The sequence below is a fragment of the Phalangium opilio genome, unplaced genomic scaffold (assembly GCF_054372755.1).
Source record: "Phalangium opilio isolate 3A_F unplaced genomic scaffold, DU_Popi_V2 ptg000487l_1, whole genome shotgun sequence".
In the NCBI taxonomy this organism is placed as follows: Eukaryota; Metazoa; Arthropoda; class Arachnida; order Opiliones; family Phalangiidae; genus Phalangium; species Phalangium opilio.
In genome coordinates this window covers 538,877-553,804 of record NW_028324237.1, presented here as the reverse complement: position 1 = coordinate 553,804, position 14,928 = coordinate 538,877, and the positions used below count along the sequence as shown (strand labels likewise).

The 14,928-nt window shown below is 46.7% G+C and overlaps 77 non-coding genes across 77 annotated transcripts; all 77 read left to right on the top strand.

Annotated features, from left to right (window-relative positions):
* Window positions 1-159: 159 nt before the first annotated feature.
* On the top strand, window positions 160-231 carry TRNAP-UGG (transfer RNA proline (anticodon UGG)). The gene has a single exon. It is a non-coding gene; the product is annotated as a tRNA-Pro (tRNA).
* A 250-nt stretch (window positions 232-481) lies between these two features.
* On the top strand, window positions 482-555 carry TRNAP-CGG (transfer RNA proline (anticodon CGG)). Its single transcript has one exon. It is a non-coding gene; the product is annotated as a tRNA-Pro (tRNA).
* Window positions 556-962: 407 nt separating this feature from the next.
* TRNAP-UGG (transfer RNA proline (anticodon UGG)) lies at window positions 963-1,034 on the top strand. Its single transcript has one exon. It is a non-coding gene; the product is annotated as a tRNA-Pro (tRNA).
* Window positions 1,035-1,123: 89 nt separating this feature from the next.
* On the top strand, window positions 1,124-1,195 carry TRNAP-CGG (transfer RNA proline (anticodon CGG)). The gene has a single exon. It is a non-coding gene; the product is annotated as a tRNA-Pro (tRNA).
* Window positions 1,196-1,283: 88 nt separating this feature from the next.
* Window positions 1,284-1,355, top strand: TRNAP-UGG (transfer RNA proline (anticodon UGG)). The gene has a single exon. It is a non-coding gene; the product is annotated as a tRNA-Pro (tRNA).
* A 249-nt stretch (window positions 1,356-1,604) lies between these two features.
* TRNAP-UGG (transfer RNA proline (anticodon UGG)) lies at window positions 1,605-1,676 on the top strand. The gene has a single exon. It is a non-coding gene; the product is annotated as a tRNA-Pro (tRNA).
* An 88-nt stretch (window positions 1,677-1,764) lies between these two features.
* Window positions 1,765-1,836, top strand: TRNAP-UGG (transfer RNA proline (anticodon UGG)). The gene has a single exon. It is a non-coding gene; the product is annotated as a tRNA-Pro (tRNA).
* An 88-nt stretch (window positions 1,837-1,924) lies between these two features.
* Window positions 1,925-1,996, top strand: TRNAP-UGG (transfer RNA proline (anticodon UGG)). The gene has a single exon. It is a non-coding gene; the product is annotated as a tRNA-Pro (tRNA).
* An 89-nt stretch (window positions 1,997-2,085) lies between these two features.
* TRNAP-CGG (transfer RNA proline (anticodon CGG)) lies at window positions 2,086-2,157 on the top strand. The gene has a single exon. It is a non-coding gene; the product is annotated as a tRNA-Pro (tRNA).
* A 249-nt stretch (window positions 2,158-2,406) lies between these two features.
* Window positions 2,407-2,480, top strand: TRNAP-CGG (transfer RNA proline (anticodon CGG)). The gene has a single exon. It is a non-coding gene; the product is annotated as a tRNA-Pro (tRNA).
* Window positions 2,481-2,566: 86 nt separating this feature from the next.
* Window positions 2,567-2,638, top strand: TRNAP-UGG (transfer RNA proline (anticodon UGG)). The gene has a single exon. It is a non-coding gene; the product is annotated as a tRNA-Pro (tRNA).
* Window positions 2,639-2,726: 88 nt separating this feature from the next.
* TRNAP-UGG (transfer RNA proline (anticodon UGG)) lies at window positions 2,727-2,798 on the top strand. Its single transcript has one exon. It is a non-coding gene; the product is annotated as a tRNA-Pro (tRNA).
* Window positions 2,799-2,886: 88 nt separating this feature from the next.
* TRNAP-UGG (transfer RNA proline (anticodon UGG)) lies at window positions 2,887-2,958 on the top strand. The gene has a single exon. It is a non-coding gene; the product is annotated as a tRNA-Pro (tRNA).
* An 89-nt stretch (window positions 2,959-3,047) lies between these two features.
* On the top strand, window positions 3,048-3,119 carry TRNAP-CGG (transfer RNA proline (anticodon CGG)). The gene has a single exon. It is a non-coding gene; the product is annotated as a tRNA-Pro (tRNA).
* An 88-nt stretch (window positions 3,120-3,207) lies between these two features.
* On the top strand, window positions 3,208-3,279 carry TRNAP-UGG (transfer RNA proline (anticodon UGG)). Its single transcript has one exon. It is a non-coding gene; the product is annotated as a tRNA-Pro (tRNA).
* An 89-nt stretch (window positions 3,280-3,368) lies between these two features.
* On the top strand, window positions 3,369-3,440 carry TRNAP-CGG (transfer RNA proline (anticodon CGG)). Its single transcript has one exon. It is a non-coding gene; the product is annotated as a tRNA-Pro (tRNA).
* Window positions 3,441-3,528: 88 nt separating this feature from the next.
* TRNAP-UGG (transfer RNA proline (anticodon UGG)) lies at window positions 3,529-3,600 on the top strand. Its single transcript has one exon. It is a non-coding gene; the product is annotated as a tRNA-Pro (tRNA).
* Window positions 3,601-3,689: 89 nt separating this feature from the next.
* On the top strand, window positions 3,690-3,763 carry TRNAP-CGG (transfer RNA proline (anticodon CGG)). The gene has a single exon. It is a non-coding gene; the product is annotated as a tRNA-Pro (tRNA).
* An 87-nt stretch (window positions 3,764-3,850) lies between these two features.
* TRNAP-UGG (transfer RNA proline (anticodon UGG)) lies at window positions 3,851-3,922 on the top strand. Its single transcript has one exon. It is a non-coding gene; the product is annotated as a tRNA-Pro (tRNA).
* An 88-nt stretch (window positions 3,923-4,010) lies between these two features.
* TRNAP-UGG (transfer RNA proline (anticodon UGG)) lies at window positions 4,011-4,082 on the top strand. The gene has a single exon. It is a non-coding gene; the product is annotated as a tRNA-Pro (tRNA).
* An 88-nt stretch (window positions 4,083-4,170) lies between these two features.
* On the top strand, window positions 4,171-4,242 carry TRNAP-UGG (transfer RNA proline (anticodon UGG)). Its single transcript has one exon. It is a non-coding gene; the product is annotated as a tRNA-Pro (tRNA).
* Window positions 4,243-4,331: 89 nt separating this feature from the next.
* On the top strand, window positions 4,332-4,403 carry TRNAP-CGG (transfer RNA proline (anticodon CGG)). Its single transcript has one exon. It is a non-coding gene; the product is annotated as a tRNA-Pro (tRNA).
* An 88-nt stretch (window positions 4,404-4,491) lies between these two features.
* TRNAP-UGG (transfer RNA proline (anticodon UGG)) lies at window positions 4,492-4,563 on the top strand. The gene has a single exon. It is a non-coding gene; the product is annotated as a tRNA-Pro (tRNA).
* An 89-nt stretch (window positions 4,564-4,652) lies between these two features.
* On the top strand, window positions 4,653-4,724 carry TRNAP-CGG (transfer RNA proline (anticodon CGG)). The gene has a single exon. It is a non-coding gene; the product is annotated as a tRNA-Pro (tRNA).
* An 88-nt stretch (window positions 4,725-4,812) lies between these two features.
* Window positions 4,813-4,884, top strand: TRNAP-UGG (transfer RNA proline (anticodon UGG)). Its single transcript has one exon. It is a non-coding gene; the product is annotated as a tRNA-Pro (tRNA).
* Window positions 4,885-4,973: 89 nt separating this feature from the next.
* On the top strand, window positions 4,974-5,047 carry TRNAP-CGG (transfer RNA proline (anticodon CGG)). Its single transcript has one exon. It is a non-coding gene; the product is annotated as a tRNA-Pro (tRNA).
* Window positions 5,048-5,134: 87 nt separating this feature from the next.
* On the top strand, window positions 5,135-5,206 carry TRNAP-UGG (transfer RNA proline (anticodon UGG)). Its single transcript has one exon. It is a non-coding gene; the product is annotated as a tRNA-Pro (tRNA).
* An 88-nt stretch (window positions 5,207-5,294) lies between these two features.
* On the top strand, window positions 5,295-5,366 carry TRNAP-UGG (transfer RNA proline (anticodon UGG)). Its single transcript has one exon. It is a non-coding gene; the product is annotated as a tRNA-Pro (tRNA).
* Window positions 5,367-5,455: 89 nt separating this feature from the next.
* TRNAP-CGG (transfer RNA proline (anticodon CGG)) lies at window positions 5,456-5,527 on the top strand. Its single transcript has one exon. It is a non-coding gene; the product is annotated as a tRNA-Pro (tRNA).
* Window positions 5,528-5,616: 89 nt separating this feature from the next.
* Window positions 5,617-5,688, top strand: TRNAP-CGG (transfer RNA proline (anticodon CGG)). The gene has a single exon. It is a non-coding gene; the product is annotated as a tRNA-Pro (tRNA).
* Window positions 5,689-5,777: 89 nt separating this feature from the next.
* Window positions 5,778-5,849, top strand: TRNAP-CGG (transfer RNA proline (anticodon CGG)). Its single transcript has one exon. It is a non-coding gene; the product is annotated as a tRNA-Pro (tRNA).
* An 89-nt stretch (window positions 5,850-5,938) lies between these two features.
* Window positions 5,939-6,010, top strand: TRNAP-CGG (transfer RNA proline (anticodon CGG)). The gene has a single exon. It is a non-coding gene; the product is annotated as a tRNA-Pro (tRNA).
* An 89-nt stretch (window positions 6,011-6,099) lies between these two features.
* On the top strand, window positions 6,100-6,171 carry TRNAP-CGG (transfer RNA proline (anticodon CGG)). The gene has a single exon. It is a non-coding gene; the product is annotated as a tRNA-Pro (tRNA).
* Window positions 6,172-6,260: 89 nt separating this feature from the next.
* Window positions 6,261-6,332, top strand: TRNAP-CGG (transfer RNA proline (anticodon CGG)). The gene has a single exon. It is a non-coding gene; the product is annotated as a tRNA-Pro (tRNA).
* Window positions 6,333-6,421: 89 nt separating this feature from the next.
* TRNAP-CGG (transfer RNA proline (anticodon CGG)) lies at window positions 6,422-6,493 on the top strand. Its single transcript has one exon. It is a non-coding gene; the product is annotated as a tRNA-Pro (tRNA).
* A 250-nt stretch (window positions 6,494-6,743) lies between these two features.
* On the top strand, window positions 6,744-6,817 carry TRNAP-CGG (transfer RNA proline (anticodon CGG)). The gene has a single exon. It is a non-coding gene; the product is annotated as a tRNA-Pro (tRNA).
* An 86-nt stretch (window positions 6,818-6,903) lies between these two features.
* TRNAP-UGG (transfer RNA proline (anticodon UGG)) lies at window positions 6,904-6,975 on the top strand. The gene has a single exon. It is a non-coding gene; the product is annotated as a tRNA-Pro (tRNA).
* A 410-nt stretch (window positions 6,976-7,385) lies between these two features.
* Window positions 7,386-7,457, top strand: TRNAP-UGG (transfer RNA proline (anticodon UGG)). The gene has a single exon. It is a non-coding gene; the product is annotated as a tRNA-Pro (tRNA).
* Window positions 7,458-7,546: 89 nt separating this feature from the next.
* TRNAP-CGG (transfer RNA proline (anticodon CGG)) lies at window positions 7,547-7,618 on the top strand. Its single transcript has one exon. It is a non-coding gene; the product is annotated as a tRNA-Pro (tRNA).
* An 88-nt stretch (window positions 7,619-7,706) lies between these two features.
* TRNAP-UGG (transfer RNA proline (anticodon UGG)) lies at window positions 7,707-7,778 on the top strand. The gene has a single exon. It is a non-coding gene; the product is annotated as a tRNA-Pro (tRNA).
* Window positions 7,779-7,867: 89 nt separating this feature from the next.
* TRNAP-CGG (transfer RNA proline (anticodon CGG)) lies at window positions 7,868-7,941 on the top strand. Its single transcript has one exon. It is a non-coding gene; the product is annotated as a tRNA-Pro (tRNA).
* Window positions 7,942-8,027: 86 nt separating this feature from the next.
* TRNAP-UGG (transfer RNA proline (anticodon UGG)) lies at window positions 8,028-8,099 on the top strand. Its single transcript has one exon. It is a non-coding gene; the product is annotated as a tRNA-Pro (tRNA).
* A 249-nt stretch (window positions 8,100-8,348) lies between these two features.
* TRNAP-UGG (transfer RNA proline (anticodon UGG)) lies at window positions 8,349-8,420 on the top strand. The gene has a single exon. It is a non-coding gene; the product is annotated as a tRNA-Pro (tRNA).
* An 88-nt stretch (window positions 8,421-8,508) lies between these two features.
* On the top strand, window positions 8,509-8,580 carry TRNAP-UGG (transfer RNA proline (anticodon UGG)). The gene has a single exon. It is a non-coding gene; the product is annotated as a tRNA-Pro (tRNA).
* Window positions 8,581-8,668: 88 nt separating this feature from the next.
* TRNAP-UGG (transfer RNA proline (anticodon UGG)) lies at window positions 8,669-8,740 on the top strand. The gene has a single exon. It is a non-coding gene; the product is annotated as a tRNA-Pro (tRNA).
* Window positions 8,741-8,829: 89 nt separating this feature from the next.
* Window positions 8,830-8,901, top strand: TRNAP-CGG (transfer RNA proline (anticodon CGG)). The gene has a single exon. It is a non-coding gene; the product is annotated as a tRNA-Pro (tRNA).
* A 249-nt stretch (window positions 8,902-9,150) lies between these two features.
* Window positions 9,151-9,224, top strand: TRNAP-CGG (transfer RNA proline (anticodon CGG)). Its single transcript has one exon. It is a non-coding gene; the product is annotated as a tRNA-Pro (tRNA).
* Window positions 9,225-9,310: 86 nt separating this feature from the next.
* On the top strand, window positions 9,311-9,382 carry TRNAP-UGG (transfer RNA proline (anticodon UGG)). Its single transcript has one exon. It is a non-coding gene; the product is annotated as a tRNA-Pro (tRNA).
* An 88-nt stretch (window positions 9,383-9,470) lies between these two features.
* Window positions 9,471-9,542, top strand: TRNAP-UGG (transfer RNA proline (anticodon UGG)). Its single transcript has one exon. It is a non-coding gene; the product is annotated as a tRNA-Pro (tRNA).
* Window positions 9,543-9,630: 88 nt separating this feature from the next.
* Window positions 9,631-9,702, top strand: TRNAP-UGG (transfer RNA proline (anticodon UGG)). Its single transcript has one exon. It is a non-coding gene; the product is annotated as a tRNA-Pro (tRNA).
* An 89-nt stretch (window positions 9,703-9,791) lies between these two features.
* Window positions 9,792-9,863, top strand: TRNAP-CGG (transfer RNA proline (anticodon CGG)). The gene has a single exon. It is a non-coding gene; the product is annotated as a tRNA-Pro (tRNA).
* An 88-nt stretch (window positions 9,864-9,951) lies between these two features.
* On the top strand, window positions 9,952-10,023 carry TRNAP-UGG (transfer RNA proline (anticodon UGG)). Its single transcript has one exon. It is a non-coding gene; the product is annotated as a tRNA-Pro (tRNA).
* An 89-nt stretch (window positions 10,024-10,112) lies between these two features.
* TRNAP-CGG (transfer RNA proline (anticodon CGG)) lies at window positions 10,113-10,184 on the top strand. The gene has a single exon. It is a non-coding gene; the product is annotated as a tRNA-Pro (tRNA).
* Window positions 10,185-10,272: 88 nt separating this feature from the next.
* TRNAP-UGG (transfer RNA proline (anticodon UGG)) lies at window positions 10,273-10,344 on the top strand. Its single transcript has one exon. It is a non-coding gene; the product is annotated as a tRNA-Pro (tRNA).
* Window positions 10,345-10,433: 89 nt separating this feature from the next.
* On the top strand, window positions 10,434-10,507 carry TRNAP-CGG (transfer RNA proline (anticodon CGG)). The gene has a single exon. It is a non-coding gene; the product is annotated as a tRNA-Pro (tRNA).
* Window positions 10,508-10,594: 87 nt separating this feature from the next.
* Window positions 10,595-10,666, top strand: TRNAP-UGG (transfer RNA proline (anticodon UGG)). Its single transcript has one exon. It is a non-coding gene; the product is annotated as a tRNA-Pro (tRNA).
* Window positions 10,667-10,754: 88 nt separating this feature from the next.
* Window positions 10,755-10,826, top strand: TRNAP-UGG (transfer RNA proline (anticodon UGG)). Its single transcript has one exon. It is a non-coding gene; the product is annotated as a tRNA-Pro (tRNA).
* Window positions 10,827-10,915: 89 nt separating this feature from the next.
* TRNAP-CGG (transfer RNA proline (anticodon CGG)) lies at window positions 10,916-10,987 on the top strand. Its single transcript has one exon. It is a non-coding gene; the product is annotated as a tRNA-Pro (tRNA).
* An 89-nt stretch (window positions 10,988-11,076) lies between these two features.
* On the top strand, window positions 11,077-11,148 carry TRNAP-CGG (transfer RNA proline (anticodon CGG)). Its single transcript has one exon. It is a non-coding gene; the product is annotated as a tRNA-Pro (tRNA).
* An 89-nt stretch (window positions 11,149-11,237) lies between these two features.
* On the top strand, window positions 11,238-11,309 carry TRNAP-CGG (transfer RNA proline (anticodon CGG)). The gene has a single exon. It is a non-coding gene; the product is annotated as a tRNA-Pro (tRNA).
* Window positions 11,310-11,398: 89 nt separating this feature from the next.
* On the top strand, window positions 11,399-11,470 carry TRNAP-CGG (transfer RNA proline (anticodon CGG)). The gene has a single exon. It is a non-coding gene; the product is annotated as a tRNA-Pro (tRNA).
* Window positions 11,471-11,559: 89 nt separating this feature from the next.
* TRNAP-CGG (transfer RNA proline (anticodon CGG)) lies at window positions 11,560-11,631 on the top strand. The gene has a single exon. It is a non-coding gene; the product is annotated as a tRNA-Pro (tRNA).
* Window positions 11,632-11,720: 89 nt separating this feature from the next.
* Window positions 11,721-11,792, top strand: TRNAP-CGG (transfer RNA proline (anticodon CGG)). The gene has a single exon. It is a non-coding gene; the product is annotated as a tRNA-Pro (tRNA).
* Window positions 11,793-11,881: 89 nt separating this feature from the next.
* TRNAP-CGG (transfer RNA proline (anticodon CGG)) lies at window positions 11,882-11,953 on the top strand. The gene has a single exon. It is a non-coding gene; the product is annotated as a tRNA-Pro (tRNA).
* A 249-nt stretch (window positions 11,954-12,202) lies between these two features.
* On the top strand, window positions 12,203-12,274 carry TRNAP-CGG (transfer RNA proline (anticodon CGG)). Its single transcript has one exon. It is a non-coding gene; the product is annotated as a tRNA-Pro (tRNA).
* A 249-nt stretch (window positions 12,275-12,523) lies between these two features.
* Window positions 12,524-12,597, top strand: TRNAP-CGG (transfer RNA proline (anticodon CGG)). The gene has a single exon. It is a non-coding gene; the product is annotated as a tRNA-Pro (tRNA).
* Window positions 12,598-12,683: 86 nt separating this feature from the next.
* TRNAP-UGG (transfer RNA proline (anticodon UGG)) lies at window positions 12,684-12,755 on the top strand. Its single transcript has one exon. It is a non-coding gene; the product is annotated as a tRNA-Pro (tRNA).
* Window positions 12,756-12,843: 88 nt separating this feature from the next.
* TRNAP-UGG (transfer RNA proline (anticodon UGG)) lies at window positions 12,844-12,915 on the top strand. Its single transcript has one exon. It is a non-coding gene; the product is annotated as a tRNA-Pro (tRNA).
* An 89-nt stretch (window positions 12,916-13,004) lies between these two features.
* TRNAP-CGG (transfer RNA proline (anticodon CGG)) lies at window positions 13,005-13,076 on the top strand. The gene has a single exon. It is a non-coding gene; the product is annotated as a tRNA-Pro (tRNA).
* An 89-nt stretch (window positions 13,077-13,165) lies between these two features.
* Window positions 13,166-13,237, top strand: TRNAP-CGG (transfer RNA proline (anticodon CGG)). The gene has a single exon. It is a non-coding gene; the product is annotated as a tRNA-Pro (tRNA).
* Window positions 13,238-13,326: 89 nt separating this feature from the next.
* TRNAP-CGG (transfer RNA proline (anticodon CGG)) lies at window positions 13,327-13,398 on the top strand. The gene has a single exon. It is a non-coding gene; the product is annotated as a tRNA-Pro (tRNA).
* An 89-nt stretch (window positions 13,399-13,487) lies between these two features.
* Window positions 13,488-13,559, top strand: TRNAP-CGG (transfer RNA proline (anticodon CGG)). The gene has a single exon. It is a non-coding gene; the product is annotated as a tRNA-Pro (tRNA).
* Window positions 13,560-13,648: 89 nt separating this feature from the next.
* Window positions 13,649-13,720, top strand: TRNAP-CGG (transfer RNA proline (anticodon CGG)). The gene has a single exon. It is a non-coding gene; the product is annotated as a tRNA-Pro (tRNA).
* An 89-nt stretch (window positions 13,721-13,809) lies between these two features.
* Window positions 13,810-13,881, top strand: TRNAP-CGG (transfer RNA proline (anticodon CGG)). Its single transcript has one exon. It is a non-coding gene; the product is annotated as a tRNA-Pro (tRNA).
* An 89-nt stretch (window positions 13,882-13,970) lies between these two features.
* TRNAP-CGG (transfer RNA proline (anticodon CGG)) lies at window positions 13,971-14,042 on the top strand. Its single transcript has one exon. It is a non-coding gene; the product is annotated as a tRNA-Pro (tRNA).
* A 250-nt stretch (window positions 14,043-14,292) lies between these two features.
* On the top strand, window positions 14,293-14,366 carry TRNAP-CGG (transfer RNA proline (anticodon CGG)). Its single transcript has one exon. It is a non-coding gene; the product is annotated as a tRNA-Pro (tRNA).
* Window positions 14,367-14,452: 86 nt separating this feature from the next.
* TRNAP-UGG (transfer RNA proline (anticodon UGG)) lies at window positions 14,453-14,524 on the top strand. Its single transcript has one exon. It is a non-coding gene; the product is annotated as a tRNA-Pro (tRNA).
* Window positions 14,525-14,928: the final 404 nt, after the last annotated feature.

Here is a 14,928-nt window from a genome sequence, read left to right as displayed (position 1 = left end):
GTCCGCTGGCCTAGGGGTATGATACTCGCTTCGGGTGTGAGTGGTCCCGGGTTCAAATCCCGGACGGACCCGAGTTTTTGCAGAGGTAATTTAGTGACTATTTAAATGCAACTAACTACAGGGTAGGCCTATGAGTTGAGCATGTTTTATTTCATACATGGTCCGTTGGTCTAGGGGTATGATACTCGCTTTGGGTGTGAGTGGTCCCGGGTTCAAATCCCGGACGGACCCGAGTTTTTGCAGAGGTAATTTAGTGACTATTTAAATGCAACTAGTTATATTGTAGGCCTACGAGTTGAGCATGTTTCAGTGTCATACATGGTACGTTGGTCTAGGGGTATGGTACTCGCTTCGGGTGTGAGTGGTCCCGGGTTCAAATCCCGGACGGCCCCGAGTTTTTGCAGAGGTAATTTGGTGACTATTCAAATGCATCGAGTTAAATTGAAGGACTACGAGCTGAGCATGTTTCAGTGTCATACTTCGTCCGTTGGTCTAGGGGTATGATACTCGCTTCGGGTGTGAGTGGTCCCGGGTTCAAATCCCGGACGGACCCGAGTTTTTGCAGAGGTAATTTAGTGACTATTTAAATGCAACTAACTACAGGGTAGGCCTATGAGTTGAGCATTTTTTATTTCATACATGGTCCGTTGTTCTAGGGGTATGATGCTCGCTTTGGGTGTGAGTGGTCCCGGGTTCAAATCCCGGACGGACCCGAGTTTTTGCAGAGGTAATTTAGTGACTATTCAAATGCAACTAGTTATATTGTAGGCCGACGAGTTGAGCATGTTTCAGTGTCATACATGGTCCGCTGGCCTAGGGGTATGATACACGCTTCGGGTGTGAGTGGTCCCGGGTTCAAATCCCGGACGGACCCGAGTTTTTGCAGAGGTAATTTAGTGACTATTTAAATGCAACTAACTACAGGGTAGGCCTATGAGTTGAGCATGTTATATTTCATACATGGTCCGTTGGTCTAGGGGTATGATACTCGCTTTGGGTGTGAGTGGTCCCGGGTTCAAATCCCGGACGGACCCGAGTTTTTGCAGAGGTAATTTAGTGACTATTTAAATGCAACTAGTTATATTGTAGGCCTACGAGTTGAGCATGTTTCAGTGTCATACATGGTTCGTTGGTCTAGGGGTATGGTACTCGCTTCGGGTGTGAGTGGTCCCGGGTTCAAATCCCGGACGGACCCGAGTTTTTGCAGAGGTAATTTAGTGACTATTTAAATGCAAGTAACTACAGGGTAGGCCTATGAGTTGAGCATGTTTTATTTCATACATGGTCCGTTGGTCTAGGGGTATGATACTCGCTTTGGGTGCGAGTGGTTCCGGGTTCAAATCCCGGACGGACCCGAGTTTTTGCAGAAGTAATTTGGTGACTATTCAAATGCAACGAGTTAAATTGAAGGACTACGAGCTGAGCATGTTTCAGTGTCATACTTCGTCCGTTGGTCTAGGGGTATGATACTGGCTTCGGGTGTGAGTGGTCCCGGGTTCAAATCCCGGACGGACCCGAGTTTTTGCAGAGGTAATTTAGTGACTATTTAAATGCAACTAACTACAGGGTAGGCCTATGAGTTGAGCATGTTTTATTTCATACATGGTCCGTTGGTCTAGGGGTATGATACTCGCTTTGGGTGTGAGTGGTCCCGGGTTCAAATCCCGGACGGACCCGAGTTTTTGCAGAAGTAATTTAGTGACTATTTAAATGCAACTAACTACAGGGTAGGCCTATGAGTTGAGCATGTTTTATTTCATACATGGTCCGTTGGTCTAGGGGTATGATACTCGCTTTGGGTGTGAGTGGTCCCGGGTTCAAATCCCGGACGGACCCGAGTTTTTGCAGAGGTAATTTAGTGACTATTTAAATGCAAGTAACTACAGGGTAGGCCTATGAGTTGAGCATGTTATATTTCATACATGGTCCGTTGATCTAGGGGTATGATACTCGCTTTGGGTGTGAGTGGTCCCGGGTTCAAATCCCGGACGGACCCGAGTTTTTGCAGAGGTAATTTAGTGACTATTTAAATGCAACTAGTTATATTGTAGGCCTACGAGTTGAGCATGTTTCAGTGTCATACATGGTTCGTTGGTCTAGGGGTATGGTACTCGCTTCGGGTGTGAGTGGTCCCGGGTTCAAATCCCGGACGGACCCGAGTTTTTGCAGAGGTAATTTAGTGACTATTTAAATGCAAGTAACTACAGGGTAGGCCTATGAGTTGAGCATGTTTTATTTCATACATGGGCCGTTGGTCTAGGGGTATGATACTCGCTTTGGGTGCGAGTGGTTCCGGGTTCAAATCCCGGACGGACCCGAGTTTTTGCAGAAGTAATTTGGTGACTATTCAAATGCAACGAGTTAAATTGAAGGACTACGAGCTGAGCATGTTTCAGTGTCATACTTCGTCCGTTGGTCTAGGGGTATGATACTCGCTTCGGGTGTGAGTGGTCCCGGGTTCAAATCCCGGACGGACCCGAGTTTTTGCAGAGGTAATTTAGTGACTATATAAATGCAACTAACTACAGGGTAGGCCTATGAGTTGAGCATGTTTTATTTCATACATGGTCCGTTGGTCTAGGGGTATGATACTCGCTTTGGGTGTGAGTGGTCCCGGGTTCAAATCCCGGACGGACCCGAGTTTTTGCAGAAGTAATTTAGTGACTATTTAAATGCAACTAACTACAGGGTAGGCCTATGAGTTGAGCATGTTTTATTTCATACATGGTCCGTTGGTCTAGGGGTATGATACTCGCTTTGGGTGTGAGTGGTCCCGGGTTCAAATCCCGGACGGACCCGAGTTTTTGCAGAGGTAATTTAGTGACTATTTAAATGCAAGTAACTACAGGGTAGGCCTATGAGTTGAGCATGTTATATTTCATACATGGTCCGTTGGTCTAGGGGTATGATACTCGCTTTGGGTGTGAGTGGTCCCGGGTTCAAATCCCGGACGGACCCGAGTTTTTGCAGAGGTAATTTAGTGACTATTTAAATGCAACTAGTTATATTGTAGGCCTACGAGTTGAGCATGTTTCAGTGTCATACATGGTTCGTTGGTCTAGGGGTATGGTACTCGCTTCGGGTGTGAGTGGTCCCGGGTTCAAATCCCGGACGGACCCGAGTTTTTGCAGAGGTAATTTAGTGACTATTTAAATGCAAGTAACTACAGGGTAGGCCTATGAGTTGAGCATGTTATATTTCATACATGGTCCGTTGGTCTAGGGGTATGATACTCGCTTTGGGTGTGAGTGGTCCCGGGTTCAAATCCCGGACGGACCCGAGTTTTTGCAGAGGTAATTTAGTGACTATTTAAATGCAACTAGTTATATTGTAGGCCTACGAGTTGAGCATGTTTCAGTGTCATACATGGTTCGTTGGTCTAGGGGTATGGTACTCGCTTCGGGTGTGAGTGGTCCCGGGTTCAAATCCCGGACGGACCCGAGTTTTTGCAGAGGTAATTTAGTGACTATTTAAATGCAAGTAACTACAGGGTAGGCCTATGAGTTGAGCATGTTTTATTTCATACATGGTCCGTTGGTCTAGGGGTATGATACTCGCTTTGGGTGCGAGTGGTTCCGGGTTCAAATCCCGGACGGACCCGAGTTTTTGCAGAAGTAATTTGGTGACTATTCAAATGCAACGAGTTAAATTGAAGGACTACGAGCTGAGCATGTTTCAGTGTCATACTTCGTCCGTTGGTCTAGGGGTATGATACTCGCTTCGGGTGTGAGTGGTCCCGGGTTCAAATCCCGGACGGACCCGAGTTTTTTGCAGAGGTAATTTAGTGACTATTTAAATGCAACTAACTACAGGGTAGGCCTATGAGTTGAGCATGTTTTATTTCATACATGGTCCGTTGGTCTAGGGGTATGATACTCGCTTTGGGTGTGAGTGGTCCCGGGTTCAAATCCCGGACGGACCCGAGTTTTTGCAGAAGTAATTTAGTGACTATTTAAATGCAACTAACTACAGGGTAGGCCTATGAGTTGAGCATGTTTTATTTCATACATGGTCCGTTGGTCTAGGGGTATGATACTCGCTTTGGGTGTGAGTGGTCCCGGGTTCAAATCCCGGACGGACCCGAGTTTTTGCAGAGGTAATTTAGTGACTATTTAAATGCAAGTAACTACAGGGTAGGCCTATGAGTTGAGCATGTTATATTTCATACATGGTCCGTTGGTCTAGGGGTATGATACTCGCTTTGGGTGTGAGTGGTCCCGGGTTCAAATCCCGGACGGACCCGAGTTTTTGCAGAGGTAATTTAGTGACTATTTAAATGCAACTAGTTATATTGTAGGCCTACGAGTTGAGCATGTTTCAGTGTCATACATGGTTCGTTGGTCTAGGGGTATGGTACTCGCTTCGGGTGTGAGTGGTCCCGGGTTCAAATCCCGGACGGACCCGAGTTTTTGCAGAGGTAATTTAGTGACTATTTAAATGCAAGTAACTACAGGGTAGGCCTATGAGTTGAGCATGTTATATTTCATACATGGTCCGTTGGTCTAGGGGTATGATACTCGCTTTGGGTGTGAGTGGTCCCGGGTTCAAATCCCGGACGGACCCGAGTTTTTGCAGAGGTAATTTAGTGACTATTTAAATGCAACTAGTTATATTGTAGGCCTACGAGTTGAGCATGTTTCAGTGTCATACATGGTTCGTTGGTCTAGGGGTATGGTACTCGCTTCGGGTGTGAGTGGTCCCGGGTTCAAATCCCGGACGGACCCGAGTTTTTGCAGAGGTAATTTAGTGACTATTTAAATGCAAGTAACTACAGGGTAGGCCTATGAGTTGAGCATGTTTTATTTCATACATGGTCCGTTGGTCTAGGGGTATGATACTCGCTTTGGGTGCGAGTGGTTCCGGGTTCAAATCCCGGACGGACCCGAGTTTTTGCAGAAGTAATTTGGTGACTATTCAAATGCAACGAGTTAAATTGAAGGACTACGAGCTGAGCATGTTTCAGTGTCATACTTCGTCCGTTGGTCTAGGGGTATGATACTCGCTTCGGGTGTGAGTGGTCCCGGGTTCAAATCCCGGACGGACCCGAGTTTTTTGCAGAGGTAATTTAGTGACTATTTAAATGCAACTAACTACAGGGTAGGCCTATGAGTTGAGCATGTTTTATTTCATACATGGTCCGTTGGTCTAGGGGTATGATACTCGCTTTGGGTGTGAGTGGTCCCGGGTTCAAATCCCGGACGGACCCGAGTTTTTGCAGAAGTAATTTAGTGACTATTTAAATGCAACTAACTACAGGGTAGGCCTATGAGTTGAGCATGTTTTATTTCATACATGGTCCGTTGGTCTAGGGGTATGATACTCGCTTTGGGTGTGAGTGGTCCCGGGTTCAAATCCCGGACGGACCCGAGTTTTTGCAGAGGTAATTTAGTGACTATTCAAATGCAACTAGTTATATTGTAGGCCTACGAGTTGAGCATGTTTCAGTGTCATACATGGTCCGTTGGCCTAGGGGTATGATACTCGCTTCGGATGTGAGTGGTCCCGGGTTCAAATCCCGGACGGACCCGAGTTTTTGCAGAGGTAATTTAGTGACTATTTAAATGCAACGAGTTAAATTGAAGGACTACGAGCTGAGCATGTTTGAGTGTCATACATGGTCCGTTGGCCTAGGGGTATGATACTCGCTTCGGGTGTGAGTGGTCCCGGGTTCAAATCCCGGACGGACCCGAGTTTTTGCAGAGGTAATTTAGTGACTATTTAAATGCAACGAGTTAAATTGAAGGACTACGAGCTGAGCATGTTTGAGTGTCATACATGGTCCGTTGGCCTAGGGGTATGATACTCGCTTCGGGTGTGAGTGGTCCCGGGTTCAAATCCCGGACGGACCCGAGTTTTTGCAGAGGTAATTTAGTGACTATTTAAATGCAACGAGTTAAATTGAAGGACTACGAGCTGAGCATGTTTGAGTGTCATACATGGTCCGTTGGTCTAGGGGTATGATACTCGCTTCGGGTGTGAGTGGTCCCGGGTTCAAATCCCGGACGGACCCGAGTTTTTGCAGAGGTAATTTAGTGACTATTTAAATGCAACGAGTTAAATTGAAGGACTACGAGCTGAGCATGTTTGAGTGTCATACATGGTCCGTTGGCCTAGGGGTATGATACTCGCTTCGGGTGTGAGTGGTCCCGGGTTCAAATCCCGGACGGACCCGAGTTTTTGCAGAGGTAATTTAGTGACTATTTAAATGCAACGAGTTAAATTGAAGGACTACGAGCTGAGCATGTTTGAGTGTCATACATGGTCCGTTGGTCTAGGGGTATGGTACTCGCTTCGGGTGTGAGTGGTCCCGGGTTCAAATCCCGGACGGACCCGAGTTTTTCCAGAGGTAATTTAGTGACTATTCAAATGCAACTAGTTATATTGTAGGCCTACGAGTTGAGCATGTTTCAGTGTCATACATGGTCCGTTGGCCTAGGGGTATGATACTCGCTTCGGGTGTGAGTGGTCCCGGGTTCAAATCCCGGACGGACCCGAGTTTTTGCAGAGGTAATTTAGTGACTATTTAAATGCAACGAGTTAAATTGAAGGACTACGAGCTGAGCATGTTTGAGTGTCATACATGGTCCGTTGGTCTAGGGGTATGGTACTCGCTTCGGGTGTAAGTGGTCCCGGGTTCAAATCCCGGACGGACCCGAGTTTTTGCAGAGGTAATTTGGTGACTATTCAAATGCAAAGAGTTAAATTGAAGGACTACGAGCTGAGCATCTTTCAGTGTCATACTTCGTCCGTTGGTCTAGGGGTATGATACTCGCTTCGGGTGTGAGTGGTCCCGGGTTCAAATCCCGGACGGACCCGAGTTTTTGCAGAGGTAATTTAGTGACTATTTAAATGCAACTAACTACAGGGTAGGCCTATGAGTTGAGCATTTTTTATTTCATACATGGTCCGTTGGTCTAGGGGTATGATGCTCGCTTTGGGTGTGAGTGGTCCCGGGTTCAAATCCCGGACGGACCCGAGTTTTTGCAGAGGTAATTTAGTGACTATTCAAATGCAACTAGTTATATTGGAGGCCGACGAGTTGAGCATGTTTCAGTGTCATACATGGTCCGCTGGCCTAGGGGTATGATACTCGCTTCGGGTGTGAGTGGTCCCGGGTTCAAATCCCGGACGGACCCGAGTTTTTGCAGAGGTAATTTAGTGACTATTCAAATGCAACTAGTTATATTGTAGGCCGACGAGTTGAGCATGTTTCAGTGTCATACATGGTCCGCTGGCCTAGGGGTATGATACTCGCTTCGGGTGTGAGTGGTCCCGGGTTCAAATCCCGGACGGACCCGAGTTTTTGCAGAGGTAATTTAGTGACTATTTAAATGCAACTAACTACAGGGTAGGCCTATGAGTTGAGCATGTTATATTTCATACATGGTCCGTTGGTCTAGGGGTATGATACTCGCTTTGGGTGTGAGTGGTCCCGGGTTCAAATCCCGGACGGACCCGAGTTTTTGCAGAGGTAATTTAGTGACTATTTAAATGCAACTAGTTATATTGTAGGCCTACGAGTTGAGCATGTTTCAGTGTCATACATGGTTCGTTGGTCTAGGGGTATGGTACTCGCTTCGGGTGTGAGTGGTCCCGGGTTCAAATCCCGGACGGACCCGAGTTTTTGCAGAGGTTATTTAGTGACTATTTAAATGCAAGTAACTACAGGGTAGGCCTATGAGTTGAGCATGTTTTATTTCATACATGGTCCGTTGGTCTAGGGGTATGATACTCGCTTTGGGTGCGAGTGGTTCCGGGTTCAAATCCCGGACGGACCCGAGTTTTTGCAGAAGTAATTTGGTGACTATTCAAATGCAACGAGTTAAATTGAAGGACTACGAGCTGAGCATGTTTCAGTGTCATACTTCGTCCGTTAGTCTAGGGGTATGATACTCGCTTCGGGTGTGAGTGGTCCCGGGTTCAAATCCCGGACGGACCCGAGTTTTTGCAGAGGTAATTTAGTGACTATTTAAATGCAACTAACTACAGGGTAGGCCTATGAGTTGAGCATGTTTTATTTCATACATGGTCCGTTGGTCTAGGGGTATGATACTCGCTTTGGGTGCGAGTGGTTCCGGGTTCAAATCCCGGACGGACCCGAGTTTTTGCAGAAGTAATTTGGTGACTATTCAAATGCAACGAGTTAAATTGAAGGACTACGAGCTGAGCATGTTTCAGTGTCATACTTCGTCCGTTGGTCTAGGGGTATGATACTGGCTTCGGGTGTGAGTGGTCCCGGGTTCAAATCCCGGACGGACCCGAGTTTTTGCAGAGGTAATTTAGTGACTATTTAAATGCAACTAACTACAGGGTAGGCCTATGAGTTGAGCATGTTTTATTTCATACATGGTCCGTTGGTCTAGGGGTATGATACTCGCTTTGGGTGTGAGTGGTCCCGGGTTCAAATCCCGGACGGACCCGAGTTTTTGCAGAAGTAATTTAGTGACTATTTAAATGCAACTAACTACAGGGTAGGCCTATGAGTTGAGCATGTTTTATTTCATACATGGTCCGTTGGTCTAGGGGTATGATACTCGCTTTGGGTGTGAGTGGTCCCGGGTTCAAATCCCGGACGGACCCGAGTTTTTGCAGAGGTAATTTAGTGACTATTTAAATGCAAGTAACTACAGGGTAGGCCTATGAGTTGAGCATGTTATATTTCATACATGGTCCGTTGATCTAGGGGTATGATACTCGCTTTGGGTGTGAGTGGTCCCGGGTTCAAATCCCGGACGGACCCGAGTTTTTGCAGAGGTAATTTAGTGACTATTTAAATGCAACTAGTTATATTGTAGGCCTACGAGTTGAGCATGTTTCAGTGTCATACATGGTTCGTTGGTCTAGGGGTATGGTACTCGCTTCGGGTGTGAGTGGTCCCGGGTTCAAATCCCGGACGGACCCGAGTTTTTGCAGAGGTAATTTAGTGACTATTTAAATGCAAGTAACTACAGGGTAGGCCTATGAGTTGAGCATGTTTTATTTCATACATGGGCCGTTGGTCTAGGGGTATGATACTCGCTTTGGGTGCGAGTGGTTCCGGGTTCAAATCCCGGACGGACCCGAGTTTTTGCAGAAGTAATTTGGTGACTATTCAAATGCAACGAGTTAAATTGAAGGACTACGAGCTGAGCATGTTTCAGTGTCATACTTCGTCCGTTGGTCTAGGGGTATGATACTCGCTTCGGGTGTGAGTGGTCCCGGGTTCAAATCCCGGACGGACCCGAGTTTTTGCAGAGGTAATTTAGTGACTATTTAAATGCAACTAACTACAGGGTAGGCCTATGAGTTGAGCATGTTTTATTTCATACATGGTCCGTTGGTCTAGGGGTATGATACTCGCTTTGGGTGTGAGTGGTCCCGGGTTCAAATCCCGGACGGACCCGAGTTTTTGCAGAAGTAATTTAGTGACTATTTAAATGCAACTAACTACAGGGTAGGCCTATGAGTTGAGCATGTTTTATTTCATACATGGTCCGTTGGTCTAGGGGTATGATACTCGCTTTGGGTGTGAGTGGTCCCGGGTTCAAATCCCGGACGGACCCGAGTTTTTGCAGAGGTAATTTAGTGACTATTTAAATGCAAGTAACTACAGGGTAGGCCTATGAGTTGAGCATGTTATATTTCATACATGGTCCGTTGGTCTAGGGGTATGATACTCGCTTTGGGTGTGAGTGGTCCCGGGTTCAAATCCCGGACGGACCCGAGTTTTTGCAGAGGTAATTTAGTGACTATTTAAATGCAACTAGTTATATTGTAGGCCTACGAGTTGAGCATGTTTCAGTGTCATACATGGTTCGTTGGTCTAGGGGTATGGTACTCGCTTCGGGTGTGAGTGGTCCCGGGTTCAAATCCCGGACGGACCCGAGTTTTTGCAGAGGTAATTTAGTGACTATTTAAATGCAAGTAACTACAGGGTAGGCCTATGAGTTGAGCATGTTATATTTCATACATGGTCCGTTGGTCTAGGGGTATGATACTCGCTTTGGGTGTGAGTGGTCCCGGGTTCAAATCCCGGACGGACCCGAGTTTTTGCAGAGGTAATTTAGTGACTATTTAAATGCAACTAGTTATATTGTAGGCCTACGAGTTGAGCATGTTTCAGTGTCATACATGGTTCGTTGGTCTAGGGGTATGGTACTCGCTTCGGGTGTGAGTGGTCCCGGGTTCAAATCCCGGACGGACCCGAGTTTTTGCAGAGGTAATTTAGTGACTATTTAAATGCAAGTAACTACAGGGTAGGCCTATGAGTTGAGCATGTTTTATTTCATACATGGTCCGTTGGTCTAGGGGTATGATACTCGCTTTGGGTGCGAGTGGTTCCGGGTTCAAATCCCGGACGGACCCGAGTTTTTGCAGAAGTAATTTGGTGACTATTCAAATGCAACGAGTTAAATTGAAGGACTACGAGCTGAGCATGTTTCAGTGTCATACTTCGTCCGTTGGTCTAGGGGTATGATACTCGCTTCGGGTGTGAGTGGTCCCGGGTTCAAATCCCGGACGGACCCGAGTTTTTTGCAGAGGTAATTTAGTGACTATTTAAATGCAACTAACTACAGGGTAGGCCTATGAGTTGAGCATGTTTTATTTCATACATGGTCCGTTGGTCTAGGGGTATGATACTCGCTTTGGGTGTGAGTGGTCCCGGGTTCAAATCCCGGACGGACCCGAGTTTTTGCAGAAGTAATTTAGTGACTATTTAAATGCAACTAACTACAGGGTAGGCCTATGAGTTGAGCATGTTTTATTTCATACATGGTCCGTTGGTCTAGGGGTATGATACTCGCTTTGGGTGTGAGTGGTCCCGGGTTCAAATCCCGGACGGACCCGAGTTTTTGCAGAGGTAATTTAGTGACTATTCAAATGCAACTAGTTATATTGTAGGCCTACGAGTTGAGCATGTTTCAGTGTCATACATGGTCCGTTGGCCTAGGGGTATGATACTCGCTTCGGGTGTGAGTGGTCCCGGGTTCAAATCCCGGACGGACCCGAGTTTTTGCAGAGGTAATTTAGTGACTATTTAAATGCAACGAGTTAAATTGAAGGACTACGAGCTGAGCATGTTTGAGTGTCATACATGGTCCGTTGGCCTAGGGGTATGATACTCGCTTCGGGTGTGAGTGGTCCCGGGTTCAAATCCCGGACGGACCCGAGTTTTTGCAGAGGTAATTTAGTGACTATTTAAATGCAACGAGTTAAATTGAAGGACTACGAGCTGAGCATGTTTGAGTGTCATACATGGTCCGTTGGCCTAGGGGTATGATACTCGCTTCGGGTGTGAGTGGTCCCGGGTTCAAATCCCGGACGGACCCGAGTTTTTGCAGAGGTAATTTAGTGACTATTTAAATGCAACGAGTTAAATTGAAGGACTACGAGCTGAGCATGTTTGAGTGTCATACATGGTCCGTTGGTCTAGGGGTATGATACTCGCTTCGGGTGTGAGTGGTCCCGGGTTCAAATCCCGGACGGACCCGAGTTTTTGCAGAGGTAATTTAGTGACTATTTAAATGCAACGAGTTAAATTGAAGGACTACGAGCTGAGCATGTTTGAGTGTCATACATGGTCCGTTGGCCTAGGGGTATGATACTCGCTTCGGGTGTGAGTGGTCCCGGGTTCAAATCCCGGACGGACCCGAGTTTTTGCAGAGGTAATTTAGTGACTATTTAAATGCAACGAGTTAAATTGAAGGACTACGAGCTGAGCATGTTTGAGTGTCATACATGGTCCGTTGGTCTAGGGGTATGATACTCGCTTCGGGTGTGAGTGGTCCCGGGTTCAAATCCCGGACGGACCCGAGTTTTTGCAGAGGTAATTTAGTGACTATTTAAATGCAACGAGTTAAATTGAAGGACTACGAGCTGAGCATGTTTGAGTGTCATACATGGTCCGTTGGCCTAGGGGTATGATACTCGCTTCGGGTGTGAGTGGTCCCGGGTTCAAATCCCGGACGGACCCGAGTTTTTGCAGAGGTAATTTAGTGACTATTTAAATGCAAGTAACTACAGGGTAGGCCTATGAGTTGAGCATGTTTTATTTCATACATGGGCCGTTGGTCTAGGGGTATGATACTCGCTTTGGGTGCGAGTGGTTCCGGGTTCAAATCCCGGACGGACCCGAGTTTTTGCAGAGGTAATTTAGTGACTATTTAAATGCAACGAGTTAAATTGAAGGACTACGAGCTGAGCATGTTTGAGTGTCATACATGGTCCGTTGGCCTAGGGGTATGATACTCGCTTCGGGTGTGAGTGGTCCCGGGTTCAAATCCCGGACGGACCCGAGTTTTTGCAGAGGTAATTTAGTGACTATTTAAATGCAAGTAACTACAGGGTAGGCCTATGAGTTGAGCATGTTTTATTTCATACATGGGCCGTTGGTCTAGGGGTATGATACTCGCTTTGGGTGCGAGTGGTTCCGGGTTCAAATCCCGGACGGACCCGAGTTTTTGCAGAAGTAATTTGGTGACTATTCAAATGCAACGAGTTAAATTGAAGGACTACGAGCTGAGCATGTTTCAGTGTCATACTTCGTCCGTTGGTCTAGGGGTATGATACTCGCTTCGGGTGTGAGTGGTCCCGGGTTCAAATCCCGGACGGACCCGAGTTTTTGCAGAGGTAATTTAGTGACTATTTAAATGCAACTAACTACAGGGTAGGCCTATGAGTTGAGCATGTTTTATTTCATACATGGTCCGTTGGTCTAGGGGTATGATACTCGCTTTGGGTGTGAGTGGTCCCGGGTTCAAATCCCGGACGGACCCGAGTTTTTGCAGAAGTAATTTAGTGACTATTTAAATGCAACTAACTACAGGGTAGGCCTATGAGTTGAGCATGTTTTATTTCATACATGGTCCGTTGGTCTAGGGGTATGATACTCGCTTTGGGTGTGAGTGGTCCCGGGTTCAAATCCCGGACGGACCCGAGTTTTTGCAGAGGTAATTTAGTGACTATTCAAATGCAACTAGTTATATTGTAGGCCTACGAGTTGAGCATGTTTCAGTGTCATACATGGTCCGTTGGCCTAGGGGTATGATACTCGCTTCGGGTGTGAGTGGTCCCGGGTTCAAATCCCGGACGGACCCGAGTTTTTGCAGAGGTAATTTAGTGACTATTTAAATGCAACGAGTTAAATTGAAGGACTACGAGCTGAGCATGTTTGAGTGTCATACATGGTCCGTTGGCCTAGGGGTATGATACTCGCTTCGGGTGTGAGTGGTCCCGGGTTCAAATCCCGGACGGACCCGAGTTTTTGCAGAGGTAATTTAGTGACTATTTAAATGCAACGAGTTAAATTGAAGGACTACGAGCTGAGCATGTTTGAGTGTCATACATGGTCCGTTGGCCTAGGGGTATGATACTCGCTTCGGGTGTGAGTGGTCCCGGGTTCAAATCCCGGACGGACCCGAGTTTTTGCAGAGGTAATTTAGTGACTATTTAAATGCAACGAGTTAAATTGAAGGACTACGAGCTGAGCATGTTTGAGTGTCATACATGGTCCGTTGGTCTAGGGGTATGATACTCGCTTCGGGTGTGAGTGGTCCCGGGTTCAAATCCCGGACGGACCCGAGTTTTTGCAGAGGTAATTTAGTGACTATTTAAATGCAACGAGTTAAATTGAAGGACTACGAGCTGAGCATGTTTGAGTGTCATACATGGTCCGTTGGCCTAGGGGTATGATACTCGCTTCGGGTGTGAGTGGTCCCGGGTTCAAATCCCGGACGGACCCGAGTTTTTGCAGAGGTAATTTAGTGACTATTTAAATGCAACGAGTTAAATTGAAGGACTACGAGCTGAGCATGTTTGAGTGTCATACATGGTCCGTTGGTCTAGGGGTATGGTACTCGCTTCGGGTGTGAGTGGTCCCGGGTTCAAATCCCGGACGGACCCGAGTTTTTCCAGAGGTAATTTAGTGACTATTCAAATGCAACTAGTTATATTGTAGGCCTACGAGTTGAGCATGTTTCAGTGTCATACATGGTCCGTTGGCCTAGGGGTATGATACTCGCTTCGGGTGTGAGTGGTCCCGGGTTCAAATCCCGGACGGACCCGAGTTTTTGCAGAGGTAATTTAGTGACTATTTAAATGCAACGAGTTAAATTGAAGGACTACGAGCTGAGCATGTTTGAGTGTCATACATGGTCCGTTGGTCTAGGGGTATGGTACTCGCTTCGGGTGTAAGTGGTCCCGGGTTCAAATCCCGGACGGACCCGAGTTTTTGCAGAGGTAATTTGGTGACTATTCAAATGCAAAGAGTTAAATTGAAGGACTACGAGCTGAGCATCTTTCAGTGTCATACTTCGTCCGTTGGTCTAGGGGTATGATACTCGCTTCGGGTGTGAGTGGTCCCGGGTTCAAATCCCGGACGGACCCGAGTTTTTGCAGAGGTAATTTAGTGACTATTTAAATGCAACTAACTACAGGGTAGGCCTATGAGTTGAGCATTTTTTATTTCATACATGGTCCGTTGGTCTAGGGGTATGATGCTCGCTTTGGGTGTGAGTGGTCCCGGGTTCAAATCCCGGACGGACCCGAGTTTTTGCAGAGGTAATTTAGTGACTATTCAAATGCAACTAGTTATATTGGAGGCCGACGAGTTGAGCATGTTTCAGTGTCATACATGGTCCGCTGGCCTAGGGGTATGATACTCGCTTCGGGTGTGAGTGGTCCCGGGTTCAAATCCCGGACGGACCCGAGTTTTTGCAGAGGTAATTTAGTGACTATTCAAATGCAACTAGTTATATTGTAGGCCGACGAGTTGAGCATGTTTCAGTGTCATACATGGTCCGCTGGCCTAGGGGTATGATACTCGCTTCGGGTGTGAGTGGTCCCGGGTTCAAATCCCGGACGGACCCGAGTTTTTGCAGAGGTAATTTAGTGACTATTTAAATGCAACTAACTACAGGGTAGGCCTATGAGTTGAGCATGTTATATTTC